This window comes from Hibiscus syriacus, unplaced genomic scaffold, assembly GCF_006381635.1.
Source record: "Hibiscus syriacus cultivar Baekdansim isolate YM2019G1 unplaced genomic scaffold, ASM638163v2 tig00116965_pilon, whole genome shotgun sequence".
NCBI lineage: Eukaryota > Viridiplantae > Streptophyta > Magnoliopsida > Malvales > Malvaceae > Hibiscus > Hibiscus syriacus.
The window spans coordinates 5,226,775-5,244,624 of NW_024063490.1; the positions used below are offsets into that span (position 1 = coordinate 5,226,775).

The 17,850-nt window shown below is 34.4% G+C and overlaps 2 pseudogenes; both read left to right on the top strand.

The window, feature by feature from the left end:
• The first annotated feature begins 580 nt into the window (after nucleotides 1–580).
• Nucleotides 581–4,651, top strand: LOC120191109 (annotated as a pseudogene).
• A 9,780-nt stretch (nucleotides 4,652–14,431) lies between these two features.
• LOC120191267 lies at nucleotides 14,432–16,263 on the top strand (annotated as a pseudogene).
• The last annotated feature ends 1,587 nt before the right edge of the window (nucleotides 16,264–17,850 follow it).

Sequence of the window (17,850 nt, forward strand, 5' to 3'; positions counted from 1 at the left end):
AAACAATTAAATAAAATTATAAGTGGGTGATGTTATAAAATAATTACACGTGGCTGCAATACCCAAAACAAATAAACATTGCATGAGGGGGCAAATATATATTTTTCATGAAAATGGGGAATGGGGTCAACACTTTTAATATATTTACAATAGGAAAATTAAATTTTGAGAGGAATAAGGATTTTTCGTTTATCAAATAGTTTGATTCCTATAAATTATTTATAAACATTTAAATAATAATATTAATTAAATTAAAATTTTATATCACACTTAAATATGTTTAAAAATGATATATAAATATTAGTTTTAATGTATAGGAAATACGTAAACCTACCAAAAATTTCATGTAATTAAAGTTTAACAACATCTAATCATAAGATACCTATTTTGTAACAAAATAAAAACTTTAATATCTTTTTCATAATTTTAAAAATTAACTAATCAAAATATAATTTTGAGATAATTTAATGGCCATTTTTAAAATTTACCATTTTCTTTTATCAGAAACCCTCTGCTATGATCCGACTTACCTCCCTCAAAAACATTTGGAAACTTGGATTGCTGAACGGTGCCGTATTTATTCATCCTCCACCGCGTTTAATTTTCCCCCTGTTGGACGAAAAAACAAGCATTGAGGATTAGTCTTCATCAGTCTAAAGCAAAACCTTCCAGAGCTTACTAATAGTTGATGGAGGAATTACAGGCTGCTCTTCAAGTTCGTGGCTTATCCCTCTCAAGCTTCGCCGATAAAGGCCGTTCCCTCGTCGCCGCCAAGGATTTCTATCCAGGTTTCCTTCTTTTCACCATTTTTTTCAACAAATACTTTGATATATTAATCTATCAATAGCATGCGGAATATGATAAATTTCTTCGGAATAAGATTATGATTCCTTTTTTATTTTCATTACAAATTCGTAAAATGATTCTAAAAGAAGCTTTGATTTATAGGAGAAGTAATTATAAGCCAAGAGCCATACGTCTGCGTGCCAAACAACTCCTTAACCGAATCAAGATGCGATGGATGTTTCAGCAAAAGCAATCTTAAGAAATGTTCAGGTTGTCATGTTGTTTGGTATTGTGGAAGCTCATGTCAGGTTTTGTTTATGTTTGAAGTCTTTATTAATCTTATTGTAAAAACATATTTGAGAATTTACTGATTGGCTTAATGATTTATTTACAGAAGTTGGAATGGAAATTGCATCGGCTAGAGTGCCAGGCACTTGCTAAGCTTGACAAGGAGAGGAGAAAATCAGTTATGCCTACTATCCGGATGATGGTGAAACTTTACCTTAAGAGAAAATTGCAAAATGAGAATGTAAGGGGGGGCTACTTGTTATTTGTTTTGTATTTGAGAATTATGTGCATTGTTTTTTATGAGGAATTATTAAAATTTGCTTATGATTTTCAGGTCGTTCCTGTTACTGCTTTGGACAATTACAGTTTGGTAGAGGCCTTGATTTCTCGTATCCTTTGATTTTTTTGTCCTTTGGTTTAGTTGAGTTTGCTTTATTTCCTTGTATGATGTTATAATACTACTTGAATATTATGCTAAGCCTTAAATTGGAGAAAGACATGTCGGATATTGATGAGAAACAGCTTGTGCTATATGCTCAGATGGCTAACCTTGTTAGCTGAAAACTTTTCCAAGGTCCGCTTTGAGCAGCTTTTAGCTTCTAATTCCTTTGTTTCTTGTTTGATTTATAAGTACTTGAAACATATTAAATTTGGTATAGTTTCGCTTCCTTACTCAAGAAAGAAATTAATGAAGGTTATATCTAGGTACCATGGAAGCAGTCTGGGAATGTATTACATTGTAGTTTTATGTCTCTATTTATCCTAACAAAGTTAGGAATCTTAACAAGTTCTGTCTGAACTGGATAAACATATGTCCTTATTTACTATTATGAAAATGGCAGTTTGCATGTAATGCACATACCATTTGTGACAGTGAACTGAGACCCCTGGGGACAGGACTGTACCCTGTTTTTTCAATTATAAACCACAGGTAACAACGCTTATGGATTCATGCAGTGGTACCCATTCTTGTGAGTTTGATTTACTAAACAATTATCGTGTTGTAGCTGCTCGCCGAATGCTGTCTTGGTATTTGAGGGAAAGCTGGCTGTGGTACGTGCTGTACAACATATACCCAAAGATTATGAGGTGAGAATTTTTTAGCTTTTGGTTTTGTTTTTGTGGTAGGAGCTCTTGTATTAGGACATCTTTATTGGATATAGGTTGTTAGAATAATTCTTTAGTCTTTTCGTGTTGCAACTGAATTCTCAATTCATTTTCTTAGGTATCAATCAGTTATGTAGAGACTGCTGCAAGTACAGTTACTCGCCAAAAGACTCTCAAAGAACAATACCTTTTCACTTGTACATGTGCCCGCTGTGACAAAGTGGTATTTGCTCTATCCAATTTTTTATCCTTTCAGTGTGTATCCTTTTTGCTTTTGGAACGACCATTTTTCGTTCTCTAATTAACCGCTTCTTGTATTTCTTAAAGGGCCAGTATGATGATATCCAAGAAAGTGCAATTCTCGAAGGCTATCGATGTAGAGATAATGGATGCAGTGGCTTCTTGCTTCGAGAATCAGGTACGCGGTTATATCTAATTTAAGTCTGTTAAATGACCTATACAAAACTTATACATTTTGTAATTTGGATACGCAGATGAAAAAGGGTTTGTTTGCCAAAAATGTGGCCTCACTAGAAGGAAGGAAGAGATAAGAAAGATTGTTACTGATATCAAAGCATTGTCGGACGAGGCTCTTAAGTCTAATTCCTCAGGCAGTATCCTTATCTACTTTTCTTTATCAAGTAAAATCATTTAAATATTTTTGAATATGATTTTTCAGTGGTTTTACTAGTTATTAATTTTTAATCTTATTTCCACTGCCACGGTTTTAAGAATATAATTTTCTCTTTAGTGAATTAATGTGATCTGATAATGATCTAATTCGCATTCTGTTGACAATATTATGGGATGTTATGGGTCATTGGTATATATTATTGTTTAAGTTTAGGCATTCCTATATATAGGTGTATGCTATTAGCTGCAAAATATAACAGAAGATCATTCATTCAAAATCTTTACATTCGTAGAAACTAGAAAGAAATGAATGAAAGTTGTTTCTTAACCTAAAGTTCAGATCTTCGGGAAGCTGCTGTTTTATATAAAAATATTGAAAATCTCCAGAAGGAAGTCTGCCATCCTTTTTCAATCAGCTTGATGCGAACCCGGGAAAAACTTCTAGAGGTACTTCCATGAGTCGTATTCACATTTTTGAGCCGAATATTGCTTGAAGAAACTTAATTTAAGGATAGATCGATTTCATGTGATGTAGCAGTAGGGTTCTTAATGCTATTTCATGTTCATATAATTTCTTGTTACTTCCATATCCAATGAACCACTAAATAAGTTCTGAAGCTAAACCAAATGCAAATACATCTTGTTTCCTCTTCTATCATCCTTTGGTGAAATAACATCGGCTTTCTTGGCCATAACAATTGAGTCATCTTGTGATTCTGATAAAAATTGGATCAATTAATTCTGCAGATATTAATGCAGCTGGAAGAATGGAAACAAGCTTTGGCAGTTTGCAGATCAACGATTCCGGTGTATGAAAGTATGCCATCTTTCAACTTGAATTGTTGATCACTTAGCAATATTCATCGAGTTTTTTTTCTTGTTTTCTTTTTCCAATCCACAGTGAGTTTAGCAACCAAATCTAGTGCTTTCAATTCCTGTGAATAACATGAAAGTGCATTTCTAATCCTTAGTTTCCCCTGTGACATTTTCAAGTTGGCCTAAGCAAGAGTTTTTATAAAATTCGCTGTCGTAATTTACTTTACCTATATATATATATATATATATATATATGAATATGTTGCAATGTTCCCAAGTTGAGAAATTATCCGCATCCTGAATTGACCTTCCTGTTTCATGGCAGGGGTCTATCCAGGATATCATCCTTTGCTTGGATTACAATATTACAGTTGCGGAAAGCTTGAGTGGTTAGAAAAATTATCTTGTCCCTGTTATATTTTTTTTTCAGTTGTTCGTTTTAGATAACTTCAGTTACATTCAGTACCATATCCATTTTATAAGATGGAGGCCATGATTTTACGAAGTTTTGTTACGGGACTTTTGTCTCCCTAACATTAATGTGATATCCACTGCATTTTATGATCTTTTCCACATCACTCTGATTCATCGGATTCTTGTAGAATCTGTTAAAAGCTTCAGTATCTTTTATCAACTTTTCTTGAACATGGCAAAGTTCTGTATCGGATCGTAAAAAGCCTTCGATGTTTATTCATGACAGGTTGCTCGGAGAGACGGATGATGCTATCAGAACATTTACCAAAGCGTTCGACATACTGCAAATCACTCATGGGACAAATACTCCATTTATGAAGGAACTGTTGATGATGTTGGAGGAAGCTCGTGCCGAAGCATCTTTCAAGCTTTTATCGAGGGAGGACTCATGATCATGAATATTATAGCTTCGGCATTGACTTGTATGTGAAGCTTATAAGTTTGCACTGAGGAACGACTCAACAGCCAGAAGCCATGAGTTCGGTTTCTCTTGTGCTCGTCGGAGAATTTTTCAGCTTAAATGAGAAACGTTATGTATTGACCGAAACATCTGCAGTATGAGTAGTAGCGAGTGTTGTCGATGTTAAACCGGTGGTCTAATCGGTGCGGTACATTTTATGAAATCACTGGTGGTCTAATCGGTATGGTATATTTTATGAAACCACCAAGATAAAAGCCTGGTTTCATATAAATAGATCCTTCGGTACTGGGATTTTGTCTTGAGGGAAAGAAAATAGGTTAACATTGTGGTAGCCCATAACATTGATACTTCCCCATGATCAACTGAGACCTACCAAACTTAGTTTTAAGGTTGGGCATAATAAGATTAAATCTGTCACAAATATTAGATTTTATCAAATAAAATATTTTGTATATATATATATATATATATATATATATATTTTAAATTTATCTAATAATTACCACAAGTTAAATGAAAAAATAATTTAGATGTGAATTCATTTTTTAAGGTGAAGTTTTTTTTTTTATTTTATCTAATATAAGATTGATTATGTTTTAAATAAGAAAAATACTCTAATAATTTCCCAATTCGCATGAACTGTCAATACTCGTATAGATTATAAAAGAACTGGAGTTTAATTTGCTTATATTAAATAAATTATTTCTTTGTGAATAAAATTCAACTTAATTTGAAAAATATTTTTTTTATTTGACTCCAAAAAAAAATTTGTTTGAATTGATTTTAAATTATAGTTTTATAGACTCGAGTCGAAAAAATTTCTAATTCAAGTTGAGTTATAAAATAAAACTTAAATAGTAATTTGAATTTTTTTAGTAATTAGCATATTGATTTTTCAAGTTTGATTCGAATATTTATAGTTAAATTTAAATAAAAATTCAAACAACTCGACTCGACTCAAATTTTATAAACTTGATTTGAAAAAATCAAATCAAATTTAAATTATAAAATAAGATTCATCAACTCAAATAACTTGAAAATTTTTCACTTAACTCGATTGAATGATTAAGTATATTATTGACCCTCAAAATTCTAGATTCGTATCCTATGACTTTAACTTAGATTATTATTGTTGTCACAGTAATTAAGTCTCTGGGCATTTTTACTTAATTAAGAAACTTCGTTTTAATATATCATTTTAATCAATATTAACGTTTAAATTTAATATTTATTTTGAATACGCTCGAATTTGGATCTTTTAAAAAGAATAATATTTCTTTTCCTTGAGACTAGTTCAATTTTAATTGTTACTTTTAAATCTTATTTAAAAAATATATATATTTCACATGGCAAAATCACATATTATGCGAGTGATATCTAAAAAGAAACTGTCTAGATTTTATTATCGAAGGACTTGAATAACCTAATTTTTTTACTTTAAGATTGATTTAATTTTTAGAAAATTCAATTAGATGTATAAAATTCAAGAATTTTATTTATCTTTTTTCTAAAAATTTAAAAGTTTCATGCACCATTAAACCTATTTATAATGACATTATTTTACGATTGTAAATTGCAAACACAAATTAATTTAAAATAAATAAAATTTTATTTTTTAAGGCACATGGCATTGATAATGAAAAATGGGAAACTGAAAATAAAACTAACTACTCCTTCCCTAATATTAACGGTCTACAAATTATTCAGCGTTTAAATCATTTTCCTTTGGAACCGTTGTTATTAGACTATGGTTTATACAGAAGCAGTTCCCTCATACCGAGACTATAATAGATCGATTATTAGAGGAGTTGATAACCTAATGTTCTCGTCTCGATAACGATGACGTTTATCAGCACTCAAAAGGCTCCCACCCGGTCACGCGGAATCAGCCGTAGTTCGGAACCGTGTTTGAGGAAGACATTTCCTGCCAAAACCAAATGAGCAAAATGTTTACACGAACAGAGGGTCAGATGAGAACTAAATTCAGATACTCTTTCACTTCTTCTCAAACGTATTTACTGGTTCAACTACGAAATGGGAATGCAGCCTGCATGCAGCTAACGAATAGGACATAGGACACGCTGAAATAACAGAGATCATGCATAATATGGTAAATGGTGAAGTGGTAAGATGTGAATTATATCATAGAATTCGGTATTACTGAGTGACATACATACTATCCTTGAGCTATTTCATCCATTGTTAAGGTAAGACGTGATAAAGATGCATAGGAAAAGCAAGGACGTGAATGAAACAACGAGCTTTTGTGAGTGTCCGGAATAACAACAACCAACTAGTAGTCTTGGAGTTGCAATGCCAGTCTGCCTAAATGATGTATAAGATTCCACAGCTATTCAATTCATTTTTTATGTCATTTTCATTATCATCAACACATGCCTTGAAACTCAGTTACAGAGTTTATGAAAATAACAGTAAAAAGTAAATATATGAACAAAAAAACTAATGCCCAAACATGATGTAAATTCTCATTGCTTTGTTTAGGCTTCTTGTAAATTCATAACTGAGTTGGTCCTTCCCATCTTGGTGAAGACCAACTCAGATTATCGTAATATATTACTAAGAATATCTATTTGATTCCAGTTCCATTATGTTGAGTTTCAAAAGTCATCAAATCTGCATCAGAACCAGCCCTCATAAAGTATCGTGAGTACTGATGACAGATCCAAAGTTCAACCAAACGAGAAGACTCCATTTCAAACATGGAGAACTTTATTAATAAGTTTTTAGAGGTTCCCTCTAGACAATGCAATATCATTTTGTTATCCTCACAGGCATGAAATTGTTATAAGTCAAAGTTTGGCACCGAATGGTGCATTGTTCAAAGTTTGGCAGTTTTTTTGTTGAAAAATGGTAAGGGGAAATTATCAAATTTAGTCTCTGCACTTTAGAGTATTTACAAGATTAGTCCTTAAGCTTCAACTATAAATACTCTAACTCATTTAGCTTCAAAATCATCCCAAATCATTTCTTTCTCTCAATATTAGAGACATTTCTTGTGAGTTTTGAGTGTTTTTGTAAACACCTGTAAATTTTCTCTTTTTAGTAAAAGATCATCAATAGTCTGGAGAAGTAGGCATAATTGGTCGAACTCCGTTATCAATTTCGGGTATTATTATTCCTCTTTTATTTCACATTCTCACTAATCTAGTTATAGGGAAATTACTTGTTTTATTTCCCAACAACTGGTATCAAGAGCTTTTGGTGGTGAATCTTGTCAGTTTTTTTACGATGTTACTATTCATGTGAATAGTGAATTTAGTGAATAGTGAATTTTGGTCGACGATACGAGTTTTTCGACGGAGGTGTTCTTATACACGGTGGTTCGCAAGAATTTTCAGAAATGATCCAAAAGAAGTCAGATTCGAGTGGGAGCGATGGCTATTGACGAAAGGAAGGTGAAAATTGAGAAGTTTGATGGTGCAGACTTTGGTTTTTGGAAGATGCAGATTGAATATTTTTTGTATCAGAAAAATATATATCAACCTCTCTCAAGAAAGCAACCAGAGGGCATGAAGGATGAAGACTGAGCTCTTTTCGAAAGACAAGCCCTTGGAGTTATCCGACTGACGTTATCCCACAATGTTTATTTCAATATAGCAAAGGAAAAGACCACAACGGGTCTTATGACGACTCTCTCCAGTATGTATGAGAAGCCATCGACCTCAAACAAAGTTCACTTGATGAAGAGATTATTCAATTTGCGGATAGCAGAAATGGCATCAGTGGCTCAACACCTAAATGAACTCAACACAATAACAACCCAGTTGAGTTCCATGGAAATTGAATTCGATGATGAAGTTCGAGCTTTAATTCTCTTATCATCTCTACCAGACAGTTGGAATGCTATTGTTATAGCAGTCAACAGCTCATCGGGAAACAATAAATTGAAATTCGACGATGTTCGGGATCTGGTATTGATTGAACAAATTCGACGGAGAGAATCGAGTGAAACATCAAGCTCCTCAGCCTTGCACACGGAGTCTAGAGGAAAAGCTTCAGAAAGAAATCCAAATCGCGGCAAATCGAAATCTAGAAGGGGAAAATCAAGAACGGTAAACAAAGATTTTAACTGTTATAATTACGGCAAGAAGGGTCACTTTAAAAGAGATTGCCGAGCACAAAAGAAAGATATCGACGCAAAGGAATCTTCCATCATGACAGAGGAAACATGTGATGCCATGATTTTAAGCGTCAAAAGTCCGATTGAATCATGGATCTTGGATTCAGGGGTATCTGTCCACGCCACCCCATGCCAAGAAATTATGGAGAATTATGTCAGTAATGATTTTGGGAAGGTTCATCTAGCTAATGATGAAACCTTGAAGATCGTCGGAAAATGAGACATCTGATTAAAGTTGCCAAACCAGACCACCTGGAAGATGAAAAGAGTGAGACATATTCATGGCCTCAAAAGAAATTTGATTTCTGTATGACAGCTTGATGGAGAAGGATATTGTACAACCTTTTCAGGCTGTTAATGGAAGATTACCAAAGGAGCACTTGTCATTTCTCATGGTAAGAAGACTGATACTCTCTATGTAACCTCAAACTTGGAGAATACCATTACAGTAGAAGATGCTGATAGAAAATCAAACCTATGGCACCAAAGGCTTGGCCATATGAGCGAGAAAAGGATGAAGACACTTTTGTCAAAAGGGAAGTTGCCGGATCTAAAGAGTATAGATGTCGGACTATGTGAGGATTACATCTTTGACAAACAAAAGAAAGTTTTGCAAAGATTGGCAAGACACACAATGATGAAAAGTTAGAGTTGGTTCATACTGATGTATGGGGACCATCTCCAGTTCCATCTCTTATAGGCTCACTATATTATGTCACCTTCATCGATGATTCTACAAGGAAGGCGTGGGTTTATTTTCTGAAGAAAAAATCAGAAGTCTTTGATACTTTAAGAAAATGGAAGGCCATGGCGGAAAAGAAGACTGGTTTGAAAGTTAAGCGGTTGAGGTCTGGTAATGGAGGAGAGTACAGAAATAGTAAATTCAGAGAATTTTGACCAAACAATGGGATCAATATGGAGACAACAGTTCCCATGACACCGCAACAGAATGGCATAGCAGAGCACATGAACAAAACTCTGAATGAACGTACCAGAAGCATGAGGATACATGTCGGATAGCCCAAATTGCTATGGGCTGAAGCTATCAACACTGCAGCTTACCTGATTAACTATGGGCCATCAGTTCCCTTGGACGGTGGAATACCAGAAGAAGTTTGGAGCAGAAAAGAAATAAATCTTTCACAATTAGGAGTGTTTAGTTGTATTTCTTATGTACACATAAATTCTGCTGAAAGAAGTAAACTTGATGCTAAGTCCAACAAACATGTCTTTGTTTGTTATGGTGGTGATGAGTTTGGTTACCGGTTTTGAGACTACGAAAATCGAAAGATCATCAGAAGTAGAGATGTCATTTTTAATGAGAATGTGATGTACAAAGACAGGTCAACCATAGAATCAAGTAGCTCCAATACCGAAGCTGAAACAAAGGAATTTGATGAGTTTGAGGTGATTTCTGGAAATGATGTTCAGATCAGTCCTTAAGAAGTTCAAGAAGAACTAGGCACACCAGAACTAAGACGCTCATCCAGAATTCCTAAACCAACCCAGCGTTATTCGCCTTCTTTGCACTACTTATTGCTGACTGACAATGGTGAATCAGAGTGTTATGATGAAGCAATGCAGGTAGAGGATTCAGTCAAGTGGGAGTCTTCCATGAAAGATGAGATGGACTTGCTTATGTCAAATCAGACGTGAGGATTAGTTGAATTACCACCAGGCAAGAAAGCGCTTCATAACAAGTGGGTTTACAGGATCAAAAAGAGCACGATGGGAGTAAACGCTACAAAGCAAGATTGGTTGTCAAAGGTTTTCAGCAAAAAGAATGTATTGACTGCCATGAAATTTTCTCTCCAATCGTAAAGCTGTCTACAATCAGACTGGTGTTGAAAATTGTAGCTACAGAGAATATACATGTTGAGCAGTTAGATGTAAAGACAACTCTCCTTCATGGTGATTTGGAGAAAGAAATCTATATGAGGCAGCCAAAAGGCTTCATAGATGCAGACAAGAAAAACCTGGTATGCAGGTTGAAGAAGAGCTTGTATGGTTTAAAACAAGCTCATAGACAGTGGTACAAGAAGTTCGATAGCTTCATGGGTAGCAATGGTTTCACCAAATGCCAAGCAGATCATTGTTCTACATCAAGAAGTTCGACAACAACTTCATTATTTTATTATTGTATGTTGATCACATGCTCGTTGCAGGCTCAGGCATGCAAGAGATTATAAACTTGAAGCAAAAATTGTCGAAGCAGTTTGCAATGAAAGATCTGGGCGCTGCAAAGTAGATTCTTGGGATGAGGATTAAGAGAGACACAAAGTCAGGGACTTTGTGTTATCACAGGCTGAGTACATCAACAAAGTACTCTACAGGTTCAACATGCAAGATGCTAAACCAGTAAGTACACCTTTAGGTGTTCATTTTAGACTCTCCAAAGAACAGTCACTAAAGACAGAGGAAGAACGTACACACATGGTGAAGATGTTGTATGCCTCAACAATTAGAAGTCTAATATATGTCATGGTTTGTACTAGACCAGATATTGCTCAAGCAGTGGGAGCTGTTAGCAGGTACATGAATAATCCGGGCAAGGTACACTGGGAAGCAGTCAAATGGATCCTCATATATTTGCGGGGTACCACAAACAAAACATTTTGTTTAAAAGGTGGAGATATGATACTGACAAACTATGTAGATGCTGACTTAGCCAGAAATGTTGACATCAGAAGAAGCACTACAGGGTATGTCTATACTCTAGGAGGTACCGCAGTGAGTTGGGTTTCTCAACTACAGAAGATAGTTGCTCTCTCCATAACTGAAGTAGAATATGTCGCTATTACGAAAACTAGCAAGGAGATGGTTTGACTCTAAAGTTTCTTGGAAGAGTTAAGCAAGAAACAAGAAAACAATGTCTTGTATTGCGACAATCAAAGTTTGGCACCGAATGGTGCATGATTCAAAGTTTGGCACCAAATGGTGCATGGTTCAAAGTTTGGCAGTTTTTTGTTGGTAAGGGGAAATTACCAAATTTAGTCTCTGCACTTTAGGGTATTTACAAGATTAGTCCTTAAGCTTCAACTATAAATATCCTAACCCATTTAGCTTCAAAATCATCCCAAATAATTTATTTCTCCCAATATTAAAGAGCTTTCTTGTGAGTTTTGAGTGTTTTTGTAAACACTTGTAAATTTTCTCTCTTTAGTAAAAGATATGCAACAGTATGGAGATGTAGGCATAATTGGCCGAACTCCGTTATCAATTCCGGGTATTATTATTCCGCTTTTATTTCACACTCTCACTAATATGGTTATAGGGAAATTACTTGTTTTATTTCCCAAAAGAAATAATAACCATATGTACACAATCTAGAAAGTATTTATAGATCTACACTTTCAATCAGATGTTACATGTCAGGTATATTCTTGCACATTCATACACATTCCGCCCTAACAAATCCATGGAATTATAAGAAAAAAGAGTTACAGATAAAGAATAAATTCTTCGGATATTAAGATGAAGTTCTCTGATAGACTTTAAATTTGTGTTTTACAGGCAGTCAAGTGACTCTGGACATCTTTCTTAAATACATATTATAAAAATTCTTAAACGAAATAAGAATGACTTTAGATACAGCAAATTCGCCACCATCAGCCACCACAGCAAGAGCCGCAAGCCGGAAGTGAACCTGAAAATACAGCAGTGGCAAATAAAAACCTAATTTGCCTGGTGACAGACAACAGATAATTGGCAAGTTTTTCTGGCAATAAGGCAACGCTACTGTAACAATTCCTCCAACAATTCTTAAACGAAATAAGAATGACTTTAGATACAGCAAATTCGCCACCATCAGCCACCACAGCAAGAGCCGCAAGCCGGAAGTGAACCTGAAAATACAGCAGTGGCAAATAAAAACCTAATTTGCCTGGTGACAGACAACAGATAATTGGCAAGTTTTTCTGGCAATAAGGCAAACCGCTTACTGTGAACAATTCCTCCAACATTTGTCTAGTCCACGTGGTGGTCGGCGAGGGCCACCACCACCCCCGCCATACGGTCCACTTCCAGGTCGTCCCGGACCACGACCGTCCCATTTCTTGCCCGAACCAAAGCCTTTTCTACAGGCATCCGTCTTTTCCATCTGATCCACAATCCAACATTCAAGTCCCCAAATGATTGTTGCGGATTAACCAACAAAAAGGGATCCCGGCACTTACCGAGAAGAAATCGATGATGGTTCTCAGTCGCCATATTAATCGCTTTGATTTCCCAACACCTGAACAGGCATAAATGAATGAATGCTTTAAACAACATGAAGATTGAAGAGATGGCCATGGGATGGTGATAGGCCAAATCAATGAAACAAGTTGGCTTTTTCAGCAAAAAAACCACACCTAGAATGTTTAAGTATAGATTGTCGGCCATAAACTCTATGAAAAAGATCGAAAAAAGGTTTCCCAAAAATGTTCGCAATCGATCAAGTCGGGAAACGCCACAACGACTACATGGGGAAGAACATAAGGAAGCTCCCTTGAATTCATCGTAGCATTGGGAAGTAGGAAACACTTGTCTTCAAAATAACACCATAATGTGGAGAGGTTAGTAAAACGGGATCTACATACACTAAATTGCAACCATAATGCCAAATGGATTCCAAATTTCTAATTCAAACTGCTTTTAAATGTTAAAAAGCAAGGACCTTTTAAACATAGTCTGAATGTGTGTTGCTTGGACTTTTCAGTTTTCATGGAGTGCCCGTGTCCAACATGGTAACGACTTTCATGGATGCTTCAAACATATGGAAGAACTTTGAAAACTCCAACAACATTCATCTCGGATACATATTTGTGTCCGACACTAACACCCGTGTCCGAGTAACATAGAATCTCAAAACACTAGGACAAGGCAAACAGGGACCAACCCAGAAAAGTTTAACTAGGGGGCGAGATTGAATTGTAACTTTTTAGGGGAGGCAAAGAGCTATTTTTCCATTTGGTTAACTAAATACTTGATAGGTTTTGGACCAAAATAATACTTTTACCAAACTAGGGTGCAAATGGTAATTTTACCATTTTTATTAGCTAAACGTTGTGTACTTTTAGGGATAAAAAGAATAATTTTACCAAAACAGGAGGGGCAAAATCCCTTCACAGCCAGCCCCTGAAGGCCAAACTAGGCCCAAGGCTAGCTGAAAATCTCCATTCCGGCTATTTAATAGCCGCATAAGGACAATAAAACAATCCAATTCATATGCTAAAGAACTCGGAAAAGAAAAAAATATCGAAGATTGTTCCAAGGTTGAACAATTATCATCAAAATTCAGCGAATTACACAACTAAAACCTCAGTTTCCACCGACATGAATTGATTCAAGTGGTAAGCAATTTGATTCCGCTTAAGCAAGGTTTCAGGTTCGAGATTTTGTGTATGTAGAAAATTCCTGTTCGGAGACTCACCCACCAAAACCAGGTGTGCGACACATGTCAGTCTAAATTCGTCATGACAAAACCTTAGAACCAGGAGGGTAAAAAAAAAAACCTCAGTTTCAGTCATTCAAAAGTTTTATATTATTAATATAACATATGCTACTTTCGAACATATTTTTATCCGTTAGTGTATTGAGTAACCTTGAAATCCATTTTTTTTAATGCTTTGGGAATCATCAAGCCAACAAGATATCTAGATACACATCGGATACCATTTGGTAGACCTAAAGTCCTAAACTTCAACATCGATATACTCATGATCATGAAGTCTACACTATAAATTAACCAGAGTTCTTCACATTATTCCATACCATTTATAAAAATGGAGGTCGAGAGAGTTCAAGCTTTAGCCTTCATTACTGGCGGCCTTAAAGAACTTCCTGCCAAGTTCATCTGCCCACCCCACGAGCGACCGGAGAACAGCAAGCCACTCGAAGGGGTCACCGTGCCCGTCGTTTCGCTGATGCTGCCGCACGGTGTCCTCATCGAACGAGTGTTCGAGGCATGTACCCAATGGGGCTATTTCTTGGTAAAGGACCATGGGTTGTGTTTGGAACTCACCAAACGACTGCAACAAGTGGGGTGAGAGTTCTTCGATTTGCCGGCAAAGGCAAAGGAAGCTTATGCGAACGATCCATCGACAGGTAAGTTTGAAGGGTATGTCACGAAGATGACCAAGAATCTTGATGAGAAGGTCGAGTGGGTTGACTCTTTTTTTCATCACATCTCGCCTCCTTCTAAGGTTAATCTTGATGTATGGCCTAAGCACCCTCCCTCCTACAGGTATTTGCATTAATTTAAAAGAAAAGTTTTGTTTTACTTTGTACTTTTATTTTTATTAAGGCCAACAAAATAATACCGTGTTTGATTAAATAGTTATTATTGTATATATATATATATATATATATATATATATATATTAGTATTTTGTTCTTTAACATTTTGTTCTTTAACATTTTGTTTTAAGGAAAAAGACTCATTAAAAAGTTACTTTAGTCGTATTTAAAATATTTTGATTTCTAACATTTTATTTTAAGGTAAAAAAATTCATCTTTTAGAGTGTTAATCGTACGTTGACTCACAATTTTCATCTACGAATAGACTTTTTGCCCCAAAATAAAATGTGGGGTTAAAATGTGCCAAAATAAGAAAGGGCCAAAATGATTATTTACTCGAACATTAAGAGTTATTTTTAGGCATAATGTTAAAAAATACCCTAAACGTTTGTTAAATAGTTACTTTGTCTCCTATTATTTTTTGGAGCATTTATTTTAGGGTAAAATACTCATAACATTTGACTCAATAGTTACTTTAATTATTATTATTATTTTTTGAGCATTTTGGACCTCAGTATTTCATTTTAGAGAGAAAGTCTCTTATTTTAGAGCATTAAGTATTTGTTGACTAACAACTTCTATTAAGAGTTAAAATACTGATAAAAGTAATTGACTATTTAATCTGACATTAAATGAAATTATACCCAAATTTTTTATATTATGCCTATTTTTTACTTTGGGTAATGTAATGCAGGGAAGTTAATGAAGAATATAGCAAGGAAATGCTAAGGATAACGGGTCAGTTGCTGGAGCTGTTATCAGAGGGTTTAAAACTGGACAAAAAGGCATTGGCGACGCCATTGGGGGACCAAGAAATAGAATTGGAGATAAAAATAAACATGTATCCGCCATGCCCTCAGCCTCATTTAGCTTTAGGAGTCGAATCCCACACAGACATGTCTGCACTCACATTGCTCCTCCCTAATGAAATTCCAGGCCTTCAGGTTTCCAAAGACGGTCATTGGGTCGCCGTCGACTACTCGCCGGACGCTCTCTTCGTCCATGTCGGAGACCAGATTGAGGTAAACTGATAAAACTCCAGCCAAACGGCAAAAAGAAAAATGATGCTGAAGTTGATTACTACTGCATGTGTTTCCAGGTTTTGAGCAATGCAAAATATAAGAGTGTTGTTCACCGTAGTGTGGTGAGCAAGGATCGTACTCGGATGTCGTGGGCGATGTTCTCTGTGCCACCGCACGAGGCCGTGATCGGGCCGCTTCCGGAGCTTGTGGACGAGAAGAATCCGGCGAAATATTCGACCAAGATTTTTGCCGAGTACCAGTACCAGTACCGGAAATTCAACAAGCTCCCTCAGTGAGGGTAGTTTCAGATAGGGTCTTAGGGAATGTGTTATAACATGGGTAGACATAATTAGTGTTAAGTTGATGAGAAATTCTAAAAAGTTGGATGACTAAAATGTAATTTATGAGTTTGGTGATCATTTATATAATTTTCTCTTTTAAGTTTAAGTTATTTTGAAATAATTATCGATATTCAATCTATTGGTTGATAAATACGTGTTAGTTGATAAATATTTATTCAAACATAATAATTTAAATTCAACTTACTCTAATTATAATATTAAGATTTGAATGTTGAGTTAATTGTATCGTATATCTCCGAAAATATTGATTTAGTTTTTAAATTAATTTTTAAAATTTTAAAATGTTTCAATTGATTTCTCGAAGTTTAATATCACATTAGGATGATCTTTGATCAACTTAACCACTAATTTGTGTGTTAAAAATTATCTCAAATTTGAATTTGATTATATTTTAAATTTGGTGAATTTTTTTTAAATACTTATAGGTAATTAAAATTTTAAAGTGTTAAAAAATATTTATCTTAAATTTTAATAGCACTAGTTAAATTCATGTATTTACACAATAAGTGTGCATACACATTTAAAATTTAATTTATATATCTTAAATATATTTTACAATAAAATATAAATGATATTTGTTATTTTTTTTCTTTTGGAAAATAATGATATTTGACATTCAAATTCACGATCAAAGTAACCAAACTAATTAAAATTAATTTTAATTATATGGTCAACTCTTATTCAAAGCGGCATGAGCCACCCCTAAAATATAGGATAGACTACATGTATAATCACTAAACTATTGGTGTGATTCTATTTTGACCATTAAACTGTATATAATTTAAATATTTAAATTGTATCAATCAAGCCATTTACCTTTAACGATTAACGGGAATATTGATGTGGCAGTAAATTAAATAATTCTATATTTGGTTCTTATTACTTACACGTTACATCAATTTGTTATAATTTTAGTTTAATTCAATAAATTTAATCATTTAATCAGATAGTTCAAAATGTTGTTACAAAAGGTCACTCTATTAATAAAAATGAAATAGATGTCTAATGCGATTTAGTATAATCTTTTTAGTCCAAAACTTTATAAATTTTATTAATTCTATCCTAACACCAAATAATTCCATAAACCTAATCTTTCATATTTAAAAATTTCATCAATTAGGTATTTTTTACAATACTTCAAATCAAACAAGTCCATCAGATCAAAGTAGTAATTGCATAATTATATTTTCTATAAATCAACAATAATTTACTGTTAATTTGTTATTATACAATGAAAATAATATAACATTTATGAGAGAAGAACAATAAATTTAGGGGGAAAAAGAAAAAAATAATATATATATATATATCATAAATTTTAAATTTAATCTTAATCCTACCCAGAGGAGAGGGAGAAGGAGAACTAGAAGGGAAGCAAGGGGAGTGCTCTTAGTAGTCTAGAATTCATGACCTAAGGAAATACAAGAGAATAAAGATAAACAGTTTGACCACCCGATCAAATGTGCTTGCTAAAAAATGATATGATTTCTAAATATAAAAAGTTAATTATTTTAAAAATAT